Genomic DNA, 22,262 nt, shown 5'->3' on the forward strand with positions numbered 1-22,262 from the left:
TTGCGCAGAGCGCCCTTTGTAGGGGTTGCTTTGCCAGCCTCCCCTAACTGGTCTTCCCAGGGCTGCCCCGAGGAGCCTGGGAGGCAGAGGGCAGGGGAAGACAGGAGAAGCATTTGAGAGGGCGGCAAGACAGAGGGAGTAACAGTGAGACAGATTTCCCTAGGCTGCTGTGGCAAAAGCGTATAGCAGGGGGTTGGTGTAAGGTCTGTTCTAAGGGCTTGGAAAGATGAAAAAATGGAGGAGTCAAATTCCAGGCAAGATAACATTTTCTTTCAGGGGCTGACTGTTTACGTTGCGGTTGTAGCTGTGAAGAGGCCTGGATAAGCCACTGCCCCGGGTGCCCCTCCATCTCAGGCTGGCAGGGAGGAAGCTAACCGCTCGCCTGCTTTCTGACCGGCGGCCAGCTCTGTCCCGAGAAGGGCTGCATGCAGGGAAATCACTCTGTCAGCCTCTTCAAAGATAAAAATGTGTTATCTTTCCTAGCATTCGAGAGCTAAGTTCCCCCAAACAGAGTTCTATTTCTACCCTGGTTCAATTCCTTATTTTTCAGATCCTATTTCTGTGAAATTGAAAACTAACAGAGGCCTAAGGGCTCTATTAGACATTTTCGCCATCAAGTAGAATTTAAAAGAAATGAATAAAATCCTGCTACAGTGTGCTGGGAATTTGTTCAAGAAACTACACACACCTTTCTGTGCTTAGGCTTTGCAACTGTTCAGACCCCACTGTTTTCATCCCTGATAAATTCTGTCAGATATTGTGATAGTAACAACTGAACTTTACTCTGAGCTTCTTGCTCCCTCTAAGACATCTAAAACACATACCTCCACGAACACAGCAGTGCTTTGCTCCCTTTTACACTGTATGCAGCATGCTTGGAAGAAAGCAAACACAGTAGGTAAGCGATGAGGATTTAACACCCTTCTCCCCAGGTTCCAAACACGTATCTCCCTGTGGTTAAGGTGGTCACCGTAACCAGCCCTCTACACTCGGATGCTCAACAGACCCACCACTTGGAAGTCTTCCACTTTCTAGCATGAAGAAACTGTGCTCTTCCCCTTCAATAAGCTAAGGACAGATAACAGGAGCACCCTCTTGGATGCAGGACAGCCGTATAGGCTAGGGCATCCAGTCAATTAAATAGAAAAGGCAGTAACACCGTCTTTACAACTTTCTGCTTTTCTTTACTTAGACCCCAAATGCCAAGCACACAAAACATTTCATTTGCAGTAACATGAGTTTATTAAGGAATGTTTTAATTACAGAAGGAAATGAGAAATACTGAAATAAACTCTGATTCAACTACGTATCTAAGAATGGGCCAAGAATAAACAGGCAAACAGTTGGTCAGACAACCCATCCATTTAATCCATGCTGCTCCCCATTAAAGTGCTGCCTTCTTTTCTTCTACTTCCAGCCCAGTTTCTTTCTCCATACCCTTCTCACAGCTCCCTCCTGATTTCTTCCCATGCTTTCAGCTCCCCGCGGGGAGATGGGGCCAGGCCACCAGGGCTGGCAGCCGTGGGCTGCGCCCAGCCCTGCCTTTGATGCAGCTCTGTCCTGTTAACAGCTCGGGACCCTCACGGTTCTCCTGGACTCATGCAAAACCTCGCTCTGCTGCTTCCCTGAAGCAATGCAGAATTTAAGCAGCAGACACCTCCCCTTTCACTACACATCACTGCATTTTTACAGGAATTGATGTCAGCTTGAACATGTGGCAATTGGAAAGAAGACATTTGTACTCCGGGAACAGCAAAAGCTGTTTCCTTTGCTTTGTAATTAGATCTCCAAGTTGGCCTAATATATGTGCTGCATAAAAAGCCTTTATTCTTCTTAGCCTCAGTCACTCCAATTTGAAAAAGAGGCTGTCAAATTCCACTAAAAGCTATTCTGAAGTCCATTTTGCAGTGTAAACCCCAAGATTATCAACAAATCAATCACATGCAATTTAAAGAGAGTCCAGCAGGGTTAAACATTGGCTGTTGATATAATGAGAATGGATATATTTTCTGCAGCTCTGGAATGAGCATGTTATGAGATATTTTCAATATGAAAGCACCTGCAACTTCAGTCATTCGTGGCTGTGGTCACAGTCAGTCTTGAGAAGTCAGATGTTCTAATCCTTATCATTATGCTTTACATCTCCATCTAGGAGTGGAAGCTCCCTCTACCCTACAAGACCCAGATTTCTGCCAACCTGGTAAGGAAAAATGGACAAATGACAGAGCTTTTGGGTGTTTCAGCATCTTCTATGTAAAGTGTGGATCATGATGTTGACCTCTTTTGAAAGCTACAGTGAAGAGTGTCACATAAATACATGATTATTTCTAACTGGAGATTAGGAGTTTCTCAAGCTTTGTCCCATATTTTAGAAGAAAATATGTCTGTAAACTTTGGCCTGAAAAAGCATTCTAGCTCCAAAATTTTGGTGTAAAATACAAAATAAAAAAAAAAAAAAAAAAAAAAAAGCCAGTTCTCCCATTCTATAGAATCAACTCTTAGTATGAGACCCACATGGATTACATTTTCTCCTGAGCCCTTCTTTCCCAGTGGGAACTAAAATAGATTTCTAAAATTCTCCCACCAGGAAACATGCTGTGATGTCTCTGCTCCGCTGCAGTGCCACTTCACCAGAAACCATACAGTCCTTATGCCTAATTTTGTTCTAACAAAAAGTTTACTCACGGGCCATCTTATTTTCATCAGTAGAAGGAAGTCCTTGAGAACAGCACTGCATTCAATTTCTTTACTAAGAAATTCAGTTTGAAATTCCCCACTTCCCACCTCAAAGTGTTTCTAAGTTTAGCCAGGTGACAGTGCGTGGAGCCAAGAACTATTTTTTTCATGAGCTTTCCTATTAGAGAAATTTTACTGGGGAATCATTAATTTGAAATTAACCTAAACTTCTGAGTCAGCGTGAGAGGTTATGCACAGATTGTGTCCTGGGATGTGAATACACAAGGTAAGTACTTCTCATTAAGAAGGCACAGAAATAAGAATTTGAGTACTTATGTTTTGACTATTTAGCAGAAACAGTTTGAGAACTGCAACCTCCAACTTCAGGGTACAAAATATTCACAATTTTCCATAAAAATGAGGTGCCTGCTTTCCTCTGAAGGCTTGAAACTTTAAGCAGAAAGCTGAAAAAAATAAGAATTTCAGTGGAAAATTAAGTTTGGCACATTTGTTAGCAGTCCACACCAAGCAGTTTTTACATGCCTTATTTCTTATTCCAAAATCACAAGAATTTACCTCCCAACCACCTCATTATAGACTTCAGACAATGCCCAGTTTTACCTGCACCACTGAAATGCAATCAAATGTGAAGTGCCAAGTGAAATAGAACACCCAACCCTGCTATCCTGTATCACAGTACATTGATATGCATAGTACAGCAATGACTAAAAAACAGGTTTTAGATCAAAGGCCAGTAACCTTGCCCCAAAGCAACAGGCAAAACATAACTAATCAAACAGCATAATTCATTTTTTTTAAACCTTCATGCAATTATTTAGTTTGCTTCAGAGCTATGGAAACCAGGGGACAGCGAGCAGTACACAGAAGCTAAGCACTGATTTCAATTCCCTTCCAGCAGCTGAGGGTTTAGTGAAGGACATTCCCTCACCCCCCAGCTTGTCCTAGGGTATGAATCCCATTAGCTCAATATCATGAGGTAACAGTGAAACAGAGCACAGCTTCAGAAGCTAGCCCATAGCACTCTAAGAACCAGAGCAAATTAGTGCAAACGATGGGAGGACGGTTGCCAAAGCAATCTTTGCAGTTGTTCTCCTCTGACTTTGGGTGGTGAGAGGACGGGGGTGTTGTGCCACGGCGTGCAGCTTCACACGATGTCAAGGGAAAAGATTAGCTCATCTTTCAGTGACGGACAGGAGCTTGGCCTGCGTTTTTTCACAAACATCACCTTTCCCAAGGGAGAGAGAATTTAAACCCTTGTCTGTCTCAAGCAATAAGTGTCAGTTATCAAATGCGAGCCCGCCGCCTTCCAGTCAGCACTTCTCCAGAATGACAAGCAGCTGGAGGGAAACAGCACAATGACCCATTGAGCCCAAGAAAGAGAAAGTTCATTGCCACAGGGCTGCTCACAGGTCTTTCTGAAGCTTAGGAAAGGTAATTAGAGCCCTTGTATAATCTGTTCCCGTCACGTCTGGGCTGTAATGGAAAAATGGACCTCCGCAGCTCTTCTAAGAAGTTTAACATACTGCCTGAGACTCTCTTTACTTTATACATATGGCATTTTCAGTGTAATTCCCAATCATAAATACTGTGTGAAGTACTTACAGTATTGGATAACCTTTTCAGTACAATGGCTCTGCAGATTTTGTACTTCAAATGCACAAATGTACTCAACGCCTTTTTCCATTAAAAAGCTGAACAGCTTTCAGCTGAGTCAAACAGAGTAGAAGACATAAGGAATATTTGAATTAAGGATTGCTAAGGCAATCATAACTATTTTGGTAAAGGTACTTGCAAAAAAAAAAAAAAAAAAAAAGGTTCAGAATACGGCCTGAATGTTTTGGATACTTACTCAATAGAAAGTGTTGCAGGCTGATGTGAAAAACAAAAAAGCATGTATCACCTCAAAAACCCTGCCATGACTGGAGTTTGTAATAGATATGATAAAAGTTGTCCCAAAATATGAAGAAAAATAAATAAATCAATGACATCTGGGAAAGCAGTTTTCCTAGAATAAAAACACTGAGGAAAAAAAAAGGAAAGGTGCCAACAGATGAAAGCATCAAAGTTGAAGAAAACCAGTTTGGAGAAGTGGCTTATGGCATGCTGAAAGTGCTTGACAGCTGTCAGGGACAACAGGTAGGAAAACAAAACAAACAAAAAGTAGTGGTTTTTTAAATGCAAAGCAGAAGAGAGACAGAAAACAGGGAAATAGTGGTATTTAGTGTTTCCCGCAGAAGGAGTAGCTGGGACTGATTAAATGACAGCTCCCCCTCAAGATTCCGTAAACATTTTGGAAGTGACCACATCTTCCCAGGAGCTCAAAGCCTAAGCAGACAAGGTAGGCAAAGAAGGGGGTGGAAAGGAGAATAACTATCCAGAATTTATAGACAAGGAACAAAGGGACCAAGTTACTTGTCACACAATAGCTTATGTTTCAAATTCCTAATCCCATAGTCTAAGCAATAAGGACTGCCCTTTCTATTGACAGTATATTTTTAATTGTGCACAATTAAAAGGAAAGGAAGGCTCTCTCACAGAGAAGTATTAATCCTCCTAATTAAGTGGAGCAGTTGGAAAGCAGTTAAGAAAACAAGTGAAAGACTGAAAGGAAACTAGCTGAATAACAGCAGAAATAAACACTAGACTTCTCGCTAAATATGACACTTCCATCACTCGGAGGCCCCAGGGGAGAGCAGTGCTGGAGACAAACTGGTATTTCTTGAAGGAACATGAAAAGCCTGTGAAGAATTTTAAGCAGCACAGTATATAATGGTACCACACAGCCCTAACGGCGTGGGGTGCAGGAAGCGGGAGGTCTGAATTGTATCCCTTCAGCTCCCACTGCCTGAAGTAGTTTCAGGCTAATTACTTGGCTTAGAATCTTCAAAAGAAATAACCAAATTTGTGAACTCATCTTAAAATAGGCATCTAAACCCCAAATCAACAACTATCTTGCAAGTGCTTTGCCCTTTTCTTCTGCATCCCAGTCCGCAAACAAAGAGAATGGAAAGCACCAGTCACACATCTGATGCTGCAAAGAGTGGTGGGATGCTCTCTAGCACTTAGGATATTTTTATCACTGTTATTTGTGCATCTGCAGATTACCAACTGTATTGGCAAGTCACAGGCATGTCATAAGTCAGCACTAAGGAGATTTCCCCAGCTTAAATGGGAATCAGTATTTTAACAAGCATGCTGTATTGATAGTCTTTGCGACTCCTCCTCTGCAGCTACAAAGCACTTGGACTTTCTTCCAAGTAACAAGCACCTATGATGCCTATGAGCAACTATTTGGGACTACTCATCAATGTTAATTCTTGGTTCATATTTCAGGTCACGTACATAGTCTTCATTGCATCTTTGCTGCATAGTTACCATGTTTTAATCTCCTAATTTGTCATTTTTTCTTCTTTCCTTAAAGATTGTTTGAAGGATTTTTTTTTTTATTTTGTTTTGTTTTAAAACATTTTTCCTTTTTCTCACATGCTACATGACCTCTAGAGCAGATTTTCCCCACTCCTCAAGGACTTTGTAGTTAATACAGAAGTCATCTAAGACAGCTCTACCACTACTTACATTCTGGATTTTTAAGTTTAAAAGTTCCCATTCTCCCTTCCCTTCCTTCATTAAGGAGTTTATGGTGAATAGGGTTACATCAGGATCAAAAGGTTATAGTAAATGTTTACATTTTAATGTTTACAACAGGCTTGCAAACAGTCACTAGTGGGGTTCCCCAGGGCTTCACTTTGAGGCCAGTTCTCCTCAGTGTGTTTATGAATGATCTGGATGCATGATGCAGATGCATACTAAGTTTGCAGGTGATAGTTAATAAGGGCTCTTCCTAAAGGGTGTAGAGGCCTTGCAGAGAGATCTTGACAGACCAGAGGGGAGCTGAGGGCTCTGGCAGATGGCAAGTTGAGCCCAGGGCAGCAGCAGGTGCCGGCAGCCAACCGGGCCAGCCATGGGGTGCCTCAGGCATGGTGCTGCTGGCCGGCCGAGGGAAGGGATTGTCCCACTCTGCTCGGCCTGCTGCGGCATCACCTCGAGCACTGTGTGCAGCTTTGGTTGCCACAATATAAAAACGACATCAAACTATTAGAAAGCATCCAAAGGAGGGCTACAAAGACGGTGAAGGGTCTGGAGGGGAAGACCTAAGAGAAGCAGCTGAGTGTACTGGGTCTGGCTGGGATGTTACCTTTCCCTGCAGCAGCCCATACAGTGCTGCGCTCTGCACTTGTAGCTAGAACAGCAGTGGTATCACACCAGTGTTGTGTCTGCTGCTGAGCAGTGCTGGCACAGCATCAGGACTCTCTCTGACCCTCCTAGGGGGTGGGCAAAAAGTGAGAAAGAAACATCAGCAGGGCAGCTGACCTAAACCAACCAAAGGGATATTCCATACCATATGATGTCACACTCATCAATAAAAGGTGGAAAAAGGAAGAAGAGGGGAGGGGTGGGCTCTCGTTGTGAAGATGTCTGTCCTCTTCCCGAACACTGGCTACGTGCGTTGAGGCCCTGCTTCAAGGACACGGTCAAGCATCGCTCATTTGTGGGAAGTAGAGAGTAATTTATTTCCTCTGCACTTCCACACAGCCTTTACTTGTTTTGTTTAGTTATTCCCTTTCCCCCTCCCTCTTCCCCTTTCCCTTTTTTCCCTTTAGTTGAATTGTTTAATTAATAATAATATTTCCTTAATAATATATGTATATATATTTTCTCTTTAATTAAATCATCCTTATCTCAACCCGTGAGTTGTTCTTTCCTTTACTTCTTCCTCTCCTCATCTGAGGAGGGGGAGTGAGAGAGCAGTCGTGGTGTTCAACTGCCTGGCACGGTAAAACCACCACACTGAGGTCCCTTGGTTTGTTTAGCCCAGAGAAGAGGAGGCTGAGGGGAGGCCTCATGGCGGCCTGCAGCTCCCCCACGAGGGGAGCAGAGGGGCAGGTGCTGAGCTCTGCTCTCTGGGGACAGTGACAGGACCCGAGGGAATGGCATGGAGCTGGGACAGGGGAGGGTCAGGGAGGGTGTTAGGGAAAGGTTCTGCACCCAGAGGTGGTCAGGCACTGGAGCAGGTCATAGTGCCGAGCCTGCCGGAGCTCAAGGAGCATTTGGACAAGGCTCCACAACATAGCATCTGATTTTATGTGGTTCTGTGTGGAGCCAGGGGTTGGACTCGATGATCCTTGTAGATCCCTTCTAACTCTGGGTATTCCATGATTCATGATTATTTGGATGTCTGAAAGTTTTAACATTCTGACCATAAATAAATTCCTAGCCTCCACTATGGTTGAGCCCTCAGTGACATAAATTCATTCACCACTTCCCTTAGCATGCCTGTATTTGGGGTGGTGTTGGTTTCTTATATAAGAAGCGAAAGCCTGACCTGTTTTTTATCACTGGTATCACTCAAGTCACAAAGTCAGATTGGTTGAAAGCTTTTCTGCAGAGGGAAGAAAAGCCTTTAAGTCCTCCATTCCCAAATTCAAACAATGGAATAAGAAAAGCCCTGTTGCTTCAGTACTGTATAGGCAGCAATTCATGAAATTACAAAAGTGTATGAAGGTCAGTAATGCAGCCAGTCCTCCTCAGCTGGAATTCCTGACACACAGAAGCTATTGTCCATCTGAAATGAGTAAAGGAGGGTTACTGAGGATTTCTTCCTCTTTCTGAGTAAGCATGGCCTGACAACATCCAAGAAAATCCCTAAAGTCAGCAAAACAAAAAGCAATTTTGTTCTTCCAGACCAAACAGAGCCACAAGGAAAGGAGAAAAAAGTCTTTTCACCATGTGAAAAGAGTTGTCAGAGACAACTTCTATTGTGATGCTATTTCGGAACAAATGTATCCCCTGTGTTTCTAGAAAAAAAATAAAATAAAAAAAAATAAAAAAATCAGATCTTTGGCAATTCTGTGCTGAAGCTGAACAAACCAAATACCAAGCAATTTCCTGAGAAATGGACTTTAGTAAACTTTTAATATGATCCTCTGAACTGTTCAGAGTGAGAAAAAGCAGGAAGAAAATGAAGAAATCTTCTACACTAAAGCTTTCTGGAGGATAAACTTTTTAGTCCAGTGGCCAAAATGAACAGAAAAAGTTAAATCAAAATACCATAGTTTTCTCAAAGACTTAGTTCCATTATCTTGTAAGTTTTTTCTTTCAGAATCTGTAGTTTTATAGTTTAAAAATACATTTTCAAATAAGTATTAAAACATTATTTTGAGTTATACAAATATCTTGTGCCCATCTACTCAGGTGGGGAGAGCCAATTTACCATGCATGGGGAGAAGGCCTTGTGGTCATTACAACAGCTCTGCACCAAGTCAGGAGCTGAGTTTGTCAGAAAACACGGTCTGTGTAGTGAAAAATCCATAGCTAAAAAGCTGGTGGCATTTTCAGATACTTTTTTTTTTTTTTTTAGCAGTAACTATACATTTCAAACAATAGTAATTTAGTTAGGAATATTTTTAAAAAATGCTGTTATGCAAACTTGATCTTTGGGAAATGTAGAACTTGAACTTTTATTTTTCTTCCAGAAAAGTCAATTTAATCAGTGCACCATAAGAAGATTGGTTTGCAGCACACTGTTAGGAAAAAATTAAATAGTGTCTTTCTGGTAGAATGCCATTTCAGAAAGTAGCACTGCATTCCTCCCTGAGAAGCTGACATTTAAATATTTATAGGATCAGATGCTAATGACAGAAAATTTGCTTGACCTTCCATCTCTGCCAATAGAGGATACAGCTCAATAATATCTCTTCTGGTATCTTGACTGTGTATATTTTCAAGTGGGGCAATAGTCAAAGCATTCTCTCATGTCATCCTTTTTTTTTTGTTTGTTTGTTTCAAGGCCAGCAGAACTGGCTCATCAGCTTCATTAGATCATGGACAGGGGCCTCATCTATACCCTCAGCACACATTCCAATCTAAAACTGGATGAGGTGCTATAAGAAGAATTAATGAAAGCAACAGTTTTGTAGTACTTTGTTATACCAGCTCTCCAACTGCTCACATTAGATCATATTCTTAATGAAAACATAAGACAGACTCACATCTCAGCTAATCTTACAGCATCATGCCATTTAAGCTGATTTTCCACTGATTTAACACAACTGGATCTGAACGCACTGGGAGAGTAGGGATTGTTCAAGCATCAAATGTAAGCAACGCGTGGCTGTAGATACACGAACTACTACTAAATAAATCCTTCCATTGTAAAACACCGGGATCATGATTTAAACCAAATATTTTATCTTAAAATTGAGACTGAAGCATTACATGTTCAATTGGCAAGACACAGAAGATGCTGAGCTAGCAATCCTCTACTGGAAAAGCTTTAGTTATCACTGAGAACGGATGAAAGGTCAGCACATAGGGAATTGTTGCTGTTACTTAAAATTATTACGTCTAGCTGGAACTGGCAGATTTGATGCCTTAGAGCATGTTGGATAAACAGCACCTTAGACAATGAAGCTTTGTTGACAAGTATCAGTTAAAGTGCTCAGAAAACCCTGTGCATCAGTGCGTTACCCTTTCTTCCACAACAGGAGAGGTAGAGAAGCAGTCAGCTTCCTGCTGATACTAATGAAATATCGATTTACATCATCTGAGCTTTTTCTTCAAAACACTGATTTCACACTTTTTTTTTTTCATTCTTCTGCAGGAAGAAGTCGTCTTCTACTATTAAATCCCTTTGACTTAGCTATGCTAAGTATGGTAAAAAGGACATCAAGTATCCTCCAGAAGAACCACAGGTGACAACAGAACAGGTTTGAGAAAACAGCTAAGAAGCTTTACATGACTGTTCCCCCTCTCGTGACAGCTTTTGTCTGATCCTTGTCACTTTCTTCACTGAGGTCCCCATCCGCATGATGCTGCTAGACATTCTTCCAAAGCAGCTACAGCCAGAGCTTACAGAGTTTTTAAGGACCATTTTTCTCTATTTAAAGCAGAAAGTTAAGCTCCAAAACTTCTTCAGGTCCCTGAACCTGCATTCAGAGAGGCACTCAGCAACACTTTATTCATCTGAGATCGGTGTTCCCTCTACATTAATAGCTGATTTTACAGGTTAAATCACAGCTATATATAGAAAATATTGCTATTTTATTGCTCTCAAACAGCATAGTCTTATGAGGTTCCTAAGTATGTTTCTCATTAGAAGTGACATTTGAATACCAGGAGGTGGTGGATTATGTTTTGTTTCCTTTTTTATTTTTATGAACATTTCCAATTAACTGTTTATTAAATTGTTTTTAGCATTTGAAGTATTCTGTATTTAAGCAGGACAGTACGTGTTGTAGCTTAGATGTCATTTCAGATAACACCTTCTGAAAGAAATTGACATATCCCCTTATCCACCGTCAATTCTAAACACAAGCAGAATATATTAATCAGTGTCAGAGGCAAATGATCCCAACAGAAACTAACTAGCTGCATTACGAAATAAGTGATAGCTCCATAATACCCTACACATATAAGATGAGCTCTTTCTCCTGGCACTCCGTATAAGTGGACTTTTATCATGACAGACAGAACATCACAAGGTTTCGACTGATTAAAGGCAAGAACAAATCACAACTCCTTCTCCCTCCCTCAAAAAGATTAACGTAAAGCACCCTGGGATTTGTCTACATTAAAAGCTTCATGTAAAATAATTGTTGTAAAAATACTTGCCAGCATTTCTCAAATGCTGTCCTTTGAATAGCTGACATCTCTATTAAAATCTCTCTCAATTTGCATTCCATTCAGCATTAGTAAATGGTAAGTGTCAAGCAGTCACAATAGAGCCCCAGCTGATGCAACTAAAAAAGAATCTAATGCAAATTCCAGTAGGCTTCAGATGTAGTTTTAAACCTCTTTCCTCAGACCTAACTTTTTATTTGCTGACACATCCTTTTGTAGGCCTGCAAACTTTTTAAGCCTGCAAAGAGTAATCACACAAGCAGGGATTGCATCAGCAGAATGAGCTCAGCAACAATTAATAAGACTATTTCTAAATGAAACTTGAGCAGATTTGCCAACGTCAACAGGTACCGCACCATTGTTTCTTGAAGGTTCATCTGCTTGTGTAAGCTGTCCCAGTTTTCTCTGGCTAAGAGGAAAAGCTGCTTTCAAATTTCACTTACATCAGCATCAGTGAGGAATAACACCACAAAGCCAGAGTTAGTTCCAGTTTATATCAAGATTACTGAGGTTGAAGCCCTTGAAATTTCAATTTTCCAGTCAGTGAAATGAAGGCAGTAAATAATACTTGCTTGCCAAAAGATGGAACAGGACTAACACATTAACATTTGCTCAGTGTTCAAGTAGTTCTAGCTCAAACAATGACAACTCACATATTGTAAATTTGCCTAAAGTTCATCTTGTGCTTAACACCAATGATTTTAGAAATTTACACCAGATGATGTTTGGTCAGCCTTTTCTTTGTCTCAAGTACACTATTTGCTGCTGCTGCCAAATGCAACACATAGCTTCCTCAGCATCCAGCCCAACAGACAAAAGTTTTCTTACCTGGCACCAAATCCCCACGCCAGTGTCCTGGACATAACTCCACACATGAAAAACAAGATTCTAAAACCACATGGAACTGAAAATAAAGTGAATTTCCCTTTCCACTTGCCAGCCTGCAGGAGCAAAGAACTTTTGCTCCAGGCCTTTTAATTAAAGCTTCCCTCCTACAGCTGGACTACGTTAGCACTGGAACCATTATTTGGCTTGCAACACACCTGGAGAGCCAAGAACCATAGACCAGAAACACAGGAATATGTCAAATGAAAGATGGTTGCTGGTGAGAGCTGGGTCAGGCAGGCCCTCACAGCCAGGCTGCATTCTCTGTTGTCAGTGCATAGAAGCACTATCAATACAAGTGCAGAAAGGAGACGTAGCCCTGCAATTTGGATTCAGAAGTTTAAGGAAAAATCCCCGTGTGACTGAGTCACACAAGCATATTCAAAAACGTATTTTCCTTTAAACAGTAGTCTTGAATACCACTAGCGGCAGGTGCAGGAGTCACCCAGCAATGCTTTGGTTTACCACCTCAAAATTCTACCAGTGCTTGAGCTTTCCCTCTGCTTCATTACAATACACTTTAGTCTCAGCACTGAGTTGCTTACTCTATGCTCTGTGCTTAAATTAAATACCAGTTCTGGAAAACCTTACCATTTGACTAAGTGGGGATCTCCAGGGCTCTAAATACAAAAGAAGTCTCCGCAAAGAATACAACCATAAGTATATTTCAAAACATAAGCAGAGAAAGAGGTAACAATCTCTTCCATTTATAGCTTCCTAACATTTAGGAGGCCAAAGGAAAACACGTCTCAGAGAAAAAAAAAAAAAAAAAAAAAAAGGCAAACCTCCACACGGTTACAGGTTATTGCTGTATATATATGTATATATACTGTATATATACAGTTTAGGAGGTGTACTTCATGAGCCTATCCATAAAATTAAGAGTTGTGCAGTTTACAGATGCTGCAGTAACAGGGAACAGTCATTGGACATATAGCATCTGTCTTCAGTAGGATGCTAGTTATAACTAGCAGTCATTTTGAGTTTCTTTCCCCAACAAATGAAGAAAACAACCCTATTAGGATGTTTTATTATACTTTTTATGAAGGAAGTGGCATGTGTTGGGGATTAACATTAATGAAAATGAACCAAAACCTCAGTTTTGGAAAAGCATGTCCTGGAATGCAAGGGAAAGTTTAGACTTAAATCAAGATTCATTTTCACAGCAAGTATTTCCCATTTTCTGCTAAAGAGAACAAAGAGAAAATAGCACATTTAATGAAAAATAAGCCAAAACCCACAATCCCCGTACAAAATAGGGACGTGGATAATACCTAAAATTAAGTAACAACTTAAACAAAGGGTTCTAATACAGAAGAGGCCACACACATGAAGCCAGAACACAGAAGTTGGAACTGCAGTGCTGCAGAAAGTTGATGGATTAAAACGGTGATACATGGAAGAGAGCAGGAATTTTTCACCAAAGTCAAAATTAAGCACCGGAACTGCATCTGCGTCTGATGAACCCCAACAACATGTAACAATATACAGTCTTATCTGTAGTACCAGGCCCTTAAATTTACAAAGAACATGAAAAAAGTTGATGCATAATTACCATAATTAACAGCGGAATTGAGACAAATTCTAGCTGACTGTTGAGACATACCTTGCTTAACCAGAAACATCACTTCCTCCAGCCTCAGACATGGCTGTTTCTATGCCACTGGTCACACTTTATCCAATGCCACCAAGCAGTGGGAAGCTGCAAAGATTTATCTTAAGATCAAGCCGAAGTCCCTCCACCTCCAACGAAAATGCTTTTACATATCTCTTCTGTAGAGATCCTTTATTTTTAACTATTTGAAGCAAGACCTTCAAAAAAAGAGATGAACTCACAGATGCAAAGAATATTCATAGATGTAAAGGGGATACAAAGAATATCCATAGCATTAATCATAGAATGGCTTAGGGTGGAAGGGACCTTAAAGATCATCTAACTCCAACCCCTCTGCCATATATAGGGATGTGACCCACTAGATCAGGTTGGCCAAAGCCTCATCCAGCCTTGAACACTTCCAGGGATGGGGCATCCACAGCTTCTCTTGGAAACCTGTTCCAGTACCTCATTACCCTTAGTGAAGAATTTCCTCCTAATGTCTAATCTAGATCTATTAGCTTTTGTTTTAAGTCCATTCCCCCTTGTCCTATCATTGTCCACGTGAGTAAAGAGTCCTTCTCCATCCTTTTTATAGGACCCTTTTAAGAACTGAAAGGCCACAACGAGGTCTCCCCAGAGCCTAATGAGGGGTTTTGCCAAAGGGCCAGTATCTTTTTCAATGAGTTATTTAAAACTTCTTGAGGGCCAATTTGAAATTTGTGAGTGAATGTTGATTTAGGATCAGCCTCAAATTACTCCACAACTGTAAAACAGAGAATGGCTGAGGCTGGAAGGGACCTCTGAAGATCATCTAGTCCAGCCCCCCTGCTGAGCAGGATCACCTAGAGCACATTGCGCAGGATGGCATCCTGGCAGGTTCTGAATACATCCAGAGGAGATTCCACAGCCTCTCTGGGCAGCCTGTCCCAGTGCTCTGCCACCCTCACAGTGAAGTCTGCATCAGCTGTTTCAAAGAACTGTGGGTAGCTGGACTTGGGTTCCATAGAAACCAAGCTCTACATGCCATCATGCTTTACCTATGTAATACATTATAATATATAATATTATAATACTACTATACTTTATAAATCATCATCTTCCTTTAAAGAAAGCATCGTAACCTAAAGAACGCCCTTCTTCCCACCTGTCCCCCTTTCTCACAAATTGCACAAGACTGCAAAATCATCGAGCCCGGATGTTTAGGCGCCTGCTCTCGGTGTGAAGCAGCTACAGCTCGGCAGGGGAGAAGCTGGGGCCGGGCCGGGTCGGGCCCAGTGCCCCCGGGCACCCCGTGGGGTCTCCCCGGCACCCCCCGGGCAGCGCCGCGCACCCCCGGGGCAGCCGAGAGCCGCCGGAGCTGTTCGGCAGCGCGGTGCTGAACCTGCGGCTCCCAACCAGCGCTGCCGCTCCTCGACTGCTTTTAAACTGCTCTAAGGCAAAGGATGTAAGAGTCCGGAAAGGTGGCTCCTGAAATGAGGGGAGAGGCTGGTTTTGTTGTTGCGGTTAGAAGAGGATTGCTGTGGTCTGCACCAAGAAAGCCTGCACAGCAGAAGCTCCACCTCTGTGTTCCAGTCTACTGCTTCCAAAAAGCCCATTTTATCCCAGTCCTACTCATGTTTTGAAAGCAGAGAATCAGTCACAACCTGAGCATGTACTTTCATTACAACAATTACCCATGCCAGTTTAACAGGTGGCACTTGAGATGAAACTTCAATGCTCATACAAGCTTCATTAAAGGAATGAAAGATGCTCTTTGTTGGGACATAAAATCATACAATATTCAAGTTGGAATCTTTATTTGTACCATGAAAAAAGAAGAAACTGCACTGAGTCAGTCCATCTTTCAGGTTACGCTTCACATCACAATACTAGTAGGAGTTAAGAATATGCAGCCCAATTTAAGAAGGTCGTAATGAGTCTTATCACAAGCAACTGGAATTTACTGAAAACAACCATTTTTATTCATTAGTCTTAAAGTTTAATTTGTTTTCATTCCAGATTGGGATAAATATTTGGAACAGAGCAGCAGCTGTTCCAACAGTGAAACATGACATGAGGAAAACTCAAAAATAAAGGATGAAAAAACTGATCAGGAGAAAAAGATGTAGATCAGATGAAACAAACATTAATATAATGTAATGCAGTTTTAAAATGTACTTATATTTACTGCAGTAAAAACATCAAGAGGTTGACCAAGTACAAACACTAACATCACAGCAAATTAGCTGAAAAAAAAAGATTCACTGAAAGTGTTCGTGGAAAATTCACATCTGGTAGCAGTGATAAAAATAGAAAGACAGAGCAGCTTTTTCTTATTTCTTTTACCATTTGCCAGCTAAACTCACTGTAGTTTAAATAATTTCTCTGAACTCTGCTTTCAGCCGGGGTTGCATATATCCTGGGTTGCGTGTTTTCTTCCCCCTACCCTCCCTCCCTTTCCAAAGGAAGAGGGACCTTGAGCTCCTGCTGGGGTAACTACAATGCCACAGGCTGATGTTGACATCTGTTACCTGACAAACTACATTTGCAGCTACTTTTATTAAGTTCTCTCTCCAGCATGTTTGTCTTCTCATAGCTGTACTACTTGAACACTTACCACCTCAGAACGAATCCCTGCAGTGACACAGTAAGAGGGCAATAGCCATTTCCCAGGATCATACAGCCCTTGCCAGAAGTGTTTCAAGGAAATAAATGCCTTATGAAATGAAAAAGTCCTCTCTCTCTCCAAGAATACAGCATTTTGAAAAGCAAAGGCTTCTCAGGCACAAAACAGCATTTCCAGCTAGATCAAGACATGCAGATCAGGATGGACAAAGGACAAGTGATTAGGGCACAACTGATATATGAGTGCTGTGGCCTGTTTTTAAACCAATGCGGGTAACAATTTGAATCTTAGGACTAGAACCAGGGTCCCAGAAGCAAGAAAGAAAGTTCAAGGCTAATCAAATTCATTTCACCCTAGACAATCCCATGTGCTCTGAAGGGCTGAAAATTCTCGCAGCGAAGGATGGAGAGCTGTAAGTAGCGTTACACCGTATTGCCTGGTCAGACTAGGAGGTCAGAACTGTGGATGCTGTGAAAAAGTAAGTCCCTTTGAAGCTGGCGCTGTACATAAAGTTCAGCAGGATTATTTTTAACACAATGTGCCACTGACTCGACCAATATTTTACAGCAAGTCATTTCATTTGTGCTCTAGTCTCCTATTTGTCATACACGGGAAACATTTATTTAAGGATATAATTTTAAAACTACAGCAAACTCTGCAGGCCCTAAGTTAGTGCCCAGCTGGACTTCATTTTCACTCATTTGAGCACACATACAAGCAAGACCATAACAGATTGTGGAAATGAGCAGACTGCTTTCAGGATAGTTAACTGGGTTACTTTGCATCGTCTTCAGCAGGACTTCTGATGTTGCCCCTAAACATTTGCTTCAGAGAAGAAAAACAACTTAAGAACTTACTCATGTCCAAACCATCACTTTACCCTCTCTCAAAAGCTCTCTAGAGGCACTTTATACTACCAGCTGAGCTTTGTTTTCTGCACTGCAAGGGATGGAATTTCCAAAGTAGGCCTCATGAGGCTCTTCCACAAAGAAACCCCGTGCTTTCAGTTCTTCCGTGTGCTTTTACTTTCATTCATAACACTAGTAGTAGCTCCTTCCCTGTGCCTCACCCTAAATTGCTTCTGTACCTTGTTTTTAATTATGCTTTTCAAATACATCTCAGTTGTTATCTTGTCCCTAAATACAGATATTTGTCTCATTTCTCTAAGTGAGCAATCCCTTCATGCTCTGGTTGGTTCATTTGTCCAGAACACTAATTAACCAGCCATCTGGCAAAAAAATTCCTAGACAGTACCCAGGGTGTGCTACTCCATAGCAAAGGAGAAGCTAGAAAGCCAACAATAATAATAATTTTACCACAGGAAAGATATCAGCTGGAAACTAAGGCAGTTCCTTCTGATAAGTATCAGTAGCTTCTGACCTACAAGTGAGGACTTCCATGGAACTTCATCTACCCTACTGCAAATCACTCGATTTACTTTATTCCAAGCAAATAATTAGTTTTCATTAAGAAAATGAATCTCTTAAAGATAACATTTGTGGTCATAACCCCATACTTGCTAGGACCTCACACAAAGTTCTTGCAGCTTTATTTTAAAGAAGTGTCCTCAGTGCAACTCAGGCAGTGTTTTACAAAAGCTGCATTTCCCAAAAGGGCTATAGCCCAGTGACACTGCCTGTTAAAAGCAGTGATCAGCTTTATATTGTAGGCTTTTTTTAAAAAACAGGCTTTCAGAGCTTTAGGAGACCTCAAGAGGTGGCCCTGTAAATAACTTAGTGCAGGAGAAAGCTACTTATAGCTATTGCTGCTTCTTCACCCCTGCTGACAAAAAGCCCTGCAGGATCCAGGGCAAGACGACCCCATGGGATCCTAAGAATTTCCAACATCATGACTATAGTTGGAAAGAGCAATCTATATTTATTACATAGCAGCAGTTTCTGACTAAACTACACAGGACTTCAAAAAGCTCGGCTCTCCCTGCTGTAAGAAACCTGGCTTTTTATGACCTCTTTCCCCCATCCCAAACTCAGCCTTTATCTCTGCACCTCAAGTTGCAATAAGCCATTTCTGTATGGTCAACACTTGGGGCTCATTGCTCTGCTAAGCGTGACTTCTTGGAAGCCAGATACAGACCACAGCTCCCAGAAACCAGTTAATGATGACTTTCATCCCAGCTTTTGGGAAACATCTCACTAAAAGACTGCCTGAAGGTTTGTTATGGTGACCAAGCTTGATGCCCTTGATACACGTGTTGATTGAAGCCACAAAAGAAATGAGTAAGTAATAGGGGGAGGTGGGAGAAGCTTTTGTGGCTAGTAAATCATCCCTTGGAAGTTTCACGCAGGGCTTTCAGCTGTATCATAAGTTCTGCAAGGCAAGAACCCCCCTGTGATAAGGTATACATTTGGCACAATGGCAAGTTATTCTGATAAAGCAGCTGTACGAGGAACAATGCCCGACTGGCTTACACGAGAGCAGAAGAATTTCATCAGGTATCTGCCCCAGGCAGCAAATATTAAAGCATTACAAAATATTTAGCTGTTGCTAATTGTGTCAATGCTTAGAGGCCCTGGAGGACTTGTTTTCCAGTTTGTCAGGGAAGTGAAACCACACAGTTTAAAGTTACAGAAGTCAGGATTTGAAACCAATGCTGATGTTACTGCGATAATATACACATAAATGCATTATGCCAGTAAGGAGGGACAGATTCACTAACATTAGAACTGCTCAAGTTCATATAGGCCATATTTGAATTAGAATTCAAAATAATCCTCTTGTTTTTTGTTTGTTTTGTTTATTTTTTAAATCCCCGGTAGCTGAGTGACTCTGATTATTTGTTTCAGGCTGGTGACATGACTGAACTTATTTTCATGGCTGTAAATAGCAAAGAACACCACGCTCAGATAGAATCCCTGCATTCAGTTCTGAAGCAAACTTTTTCCTATAAAAAGAACATGCATAGAACAACAACAACAAAAAAAACATTTACCTGCTATTATTCTATATTATTAGTTATTACAGACTATTTTATTATTATTACTCTTTTAAACCAACTGTAAATGAAATCCCATAATATTTTACACTGGTTGACAGCCTTTAAAGCTGCAAACATTTGAGGTTCTTTCTATTTTCCAATATCACCAGTCCTAAGTATGCAGCTTTACTCTTTGGAATCAGACGTATCTGGGAACCAGAAAGAGGAATGTAAACAGAGAAGACTTTGTTCATGCTGATTCTTACAGCCACGCTCACTGGTGAGGAGAATCAAGACCAACTCAGCAATCCTGATCTTGCAAGACTCCAGACTGATGTTCAGTGATGCTGAGCTCCCATGACTGAGGTTTAATTTCCTAGAGCTTTATATCTGCCTTTTATAACTCCATGAATCTCTGTGACAGAAGACTGCATCTGCCCTTCCTTTTCTACAGTAGCAGATCTATTTTGGACACATTTTTTTATGAAAAGCAGGCTCCAAACTGCTTCTGTAAAACAGGAAGGAGCACAGATATATCAAACTCCTAAATAGCTAACATCTTAAGCCTAGATAGTGTATCTCTAGTGACTCACTGGCTTGAATAGGCCATATCTATATGAAAACTCCCCATCAGGGACACCACGTGGCCTATCAGATCTAGTACTGTGACTGCTGAGACAAAATCAGAGGGATTGAAGAAAATTGTTTATGTTCAAGGTGAAATTCTAGCCCAAAGTCACAAGCAAGGATTCAGTAGAATCTGCACACAGTTCAGGAGAATTTCATCCTTTCAATTGCAGCATCCTACAGAACATGAAAGACTTTTTATATCAATTCAACATAATTCAAGGCCACTCACTCTACAAAGAAGATAATTCCTTGGAGCACTAGCAGGTTATTAAAGCTAGCTTACACTGCTCTTTCATTCATGACTGTATAAAAATGTATAAAAAAAGTTTCCACTGTAAAGCCTGGCTAACTTTAAAAAATAACAACAAAGAAATCAGACATCATCCACTGGGTTCTACACACGTCATCTTTTCAGCAGTGTTTAGTAGAGAACAGTAGTTTTCTAAAGTGTTTTTTTCCCCTAACGTGTTTTAGCATGGAAAAGAGAGCCAGTGAGCTGGCTGAATAAGCTTCCATATGTTAAGATCATCCTCCAACAAAGTACAAAGCCTCCAAATGACCTTGTAATTTATGCAGAGAGAAATAAGGGGAGAGAATGCAAACCAATACAAGGAGGCTCTCTCCTAAAAGATGGGGCTCATCCAAGGCCTACTTAAATCAGTGGGAGTCTTTCCATCAACTTCTAGAGGCTTTGGGCCAGATCCCATGTGAAGACTCCTACAGACCAAGATACTGAGACTACAGGGAAAACTATTAAATCCAACAAAATCACTGCTTAAAAAGAAGAGGTATGGCTCCTCCCCAGGCACCACTGCAATATCTTGTGCAGTTTCCCACATTCAAAAAGTCATTCAAACCACTCCTGCGAGCCAAAAACTAAGATATAAAGGAACTATACCATATATTTTTCTCTGGAAATTCAGGCCAAGGTGAATTACCAGTGCCCAAGTACTATAAATTCTCTTGAGTAATATATCAACTGTCATCAAAACGCATTGGCTCCCAAATCCATCTGCACATCTCCTACCACGTGGTATCAGCACAACCATCGAAACATGCAGCACAAGCACTATCAGGACACAAACACACCCCAAGCAACTTACACGTGCTATTTCAACTCTAAATGCCTTTAATGCTCTGACATCCCAGTCTTCTGCTTAACCCTTGAAAACCCCTATACAGACGAATTGAGTGAGACTCAGATTGGTTCTGCCAACAACAATCTTTATTATTAAAACCAAACACACAAACAAAAAAGTTTTGTGTTTAAACCTCCCAGCTGGAAAGGAAACTAGGGTCTTTTTTAGTTTTACACATATGCACTTCTTGCCTAAGCAAGCTGTGCATGTCAATAGCTAAATTTTAAAGTAAGCCTCAGTGATTCCCTCCAAGGGGGTTGAAGTCAGGTGAAGCGAAAACTTGAACTCAGTTCACCAACTTAAGCCCTTTGGACAGAACTCTACGTTTCTCGGTTTCCAGCAGCTGAAGATATCAGATGTTCAGAAGTCTCAGACAAACAGCCTCCCCAAGACTTTCCCATCTGGCACATCGCACACACTGCTCTCAGTCCTGCACAGGCACAGACGAATTCTCCCAAGTCGTCAGCATGTGCAGGAACTTGCAGCCCATTCTTTCAAGCTCAAGTTTGCCAGCATACACATTTTTACAGAAGTGAAAAGTTTTTATATGTAGAGATGAAAGTTAAGATTACAGTCCTAATTCAGCAGGACTTTAAAACATTTGTCTAATTTAACTGTGCAACTAATACCACTAAAGGGCCAGAAGCTGGGAATGTGCTGAAGTGCTTTCCTTAATGACATCCAAGGAGTAGAGCAGCACTGGCTGAACAGCAAAACCAAGAGACTCAACTGCATAATAGTATCAGCAAGGAAAAATTTGGTCTCAGATTGTCATGATCTCTTCTGCAGTTTGTGGTGTGTTGTTGTTTTTTGTTTTTTGTTCCCCCCCACCCTGTTTGGTTTGCCTCTAACGGTGAGACAATTTTAAACTAAAATTATGAACTGAATATTAAAAATTCATTTACACAGCCATCTCTGCTAAAATACTGTTTCAGCATTTGAAAGATTCCCAAGTCTACTCATATTAACTGTAAATTAAACATACAAATTGGAGGATACAAGCTTTTATTCAGAAAAAGGCACAGAGGACATTTTTTGCTGGTTTTCAGTTTTAAAAGCTTCACCGCAGACACTAAATAACCACACTGCGTTACC

General features: G+C 41.1%; 1 long non-coding RNA gene across 2 annotated transcripts in view; it reads right to left on the reverse strand.

The window, feature by feature from the left end:
• LOC118175258 overlaps positions 1-12,360 on the reverse strand; it is a 44,706-nt gene extending 32,346 nt beyond the window's left edge. For both annotated transcript variants that reach the window (XR_004754925.1, XR_004754926.1), the window contains exon 1: positions 12,205-12,360. This is a non-coding gene — a long non-coding RNA (uncharacterized LOC118175258). The remainder of the gene's footprint in view (positions 1-12,204) is intronic.
• Positions 12,361-22,262: the final 9,902 nt, after the last annotated feature.

Source organism: Oxyura jamaicensis, chromosome 17 (genome assembly GCF_011077185.1).
Source record: "Oxyura jamaicensis isolate SHBP4307 breed ruddy duck chromosome 17, BPBGC_Ojam_1.0, whole genome shotgun sequence".
Classification (NCBI taxonomy): Eukaryota; Metazoa; Chordata; class Aves; order Anseriformes; family Anatidae; genus Oxyura; species Oxyura jamaicensis.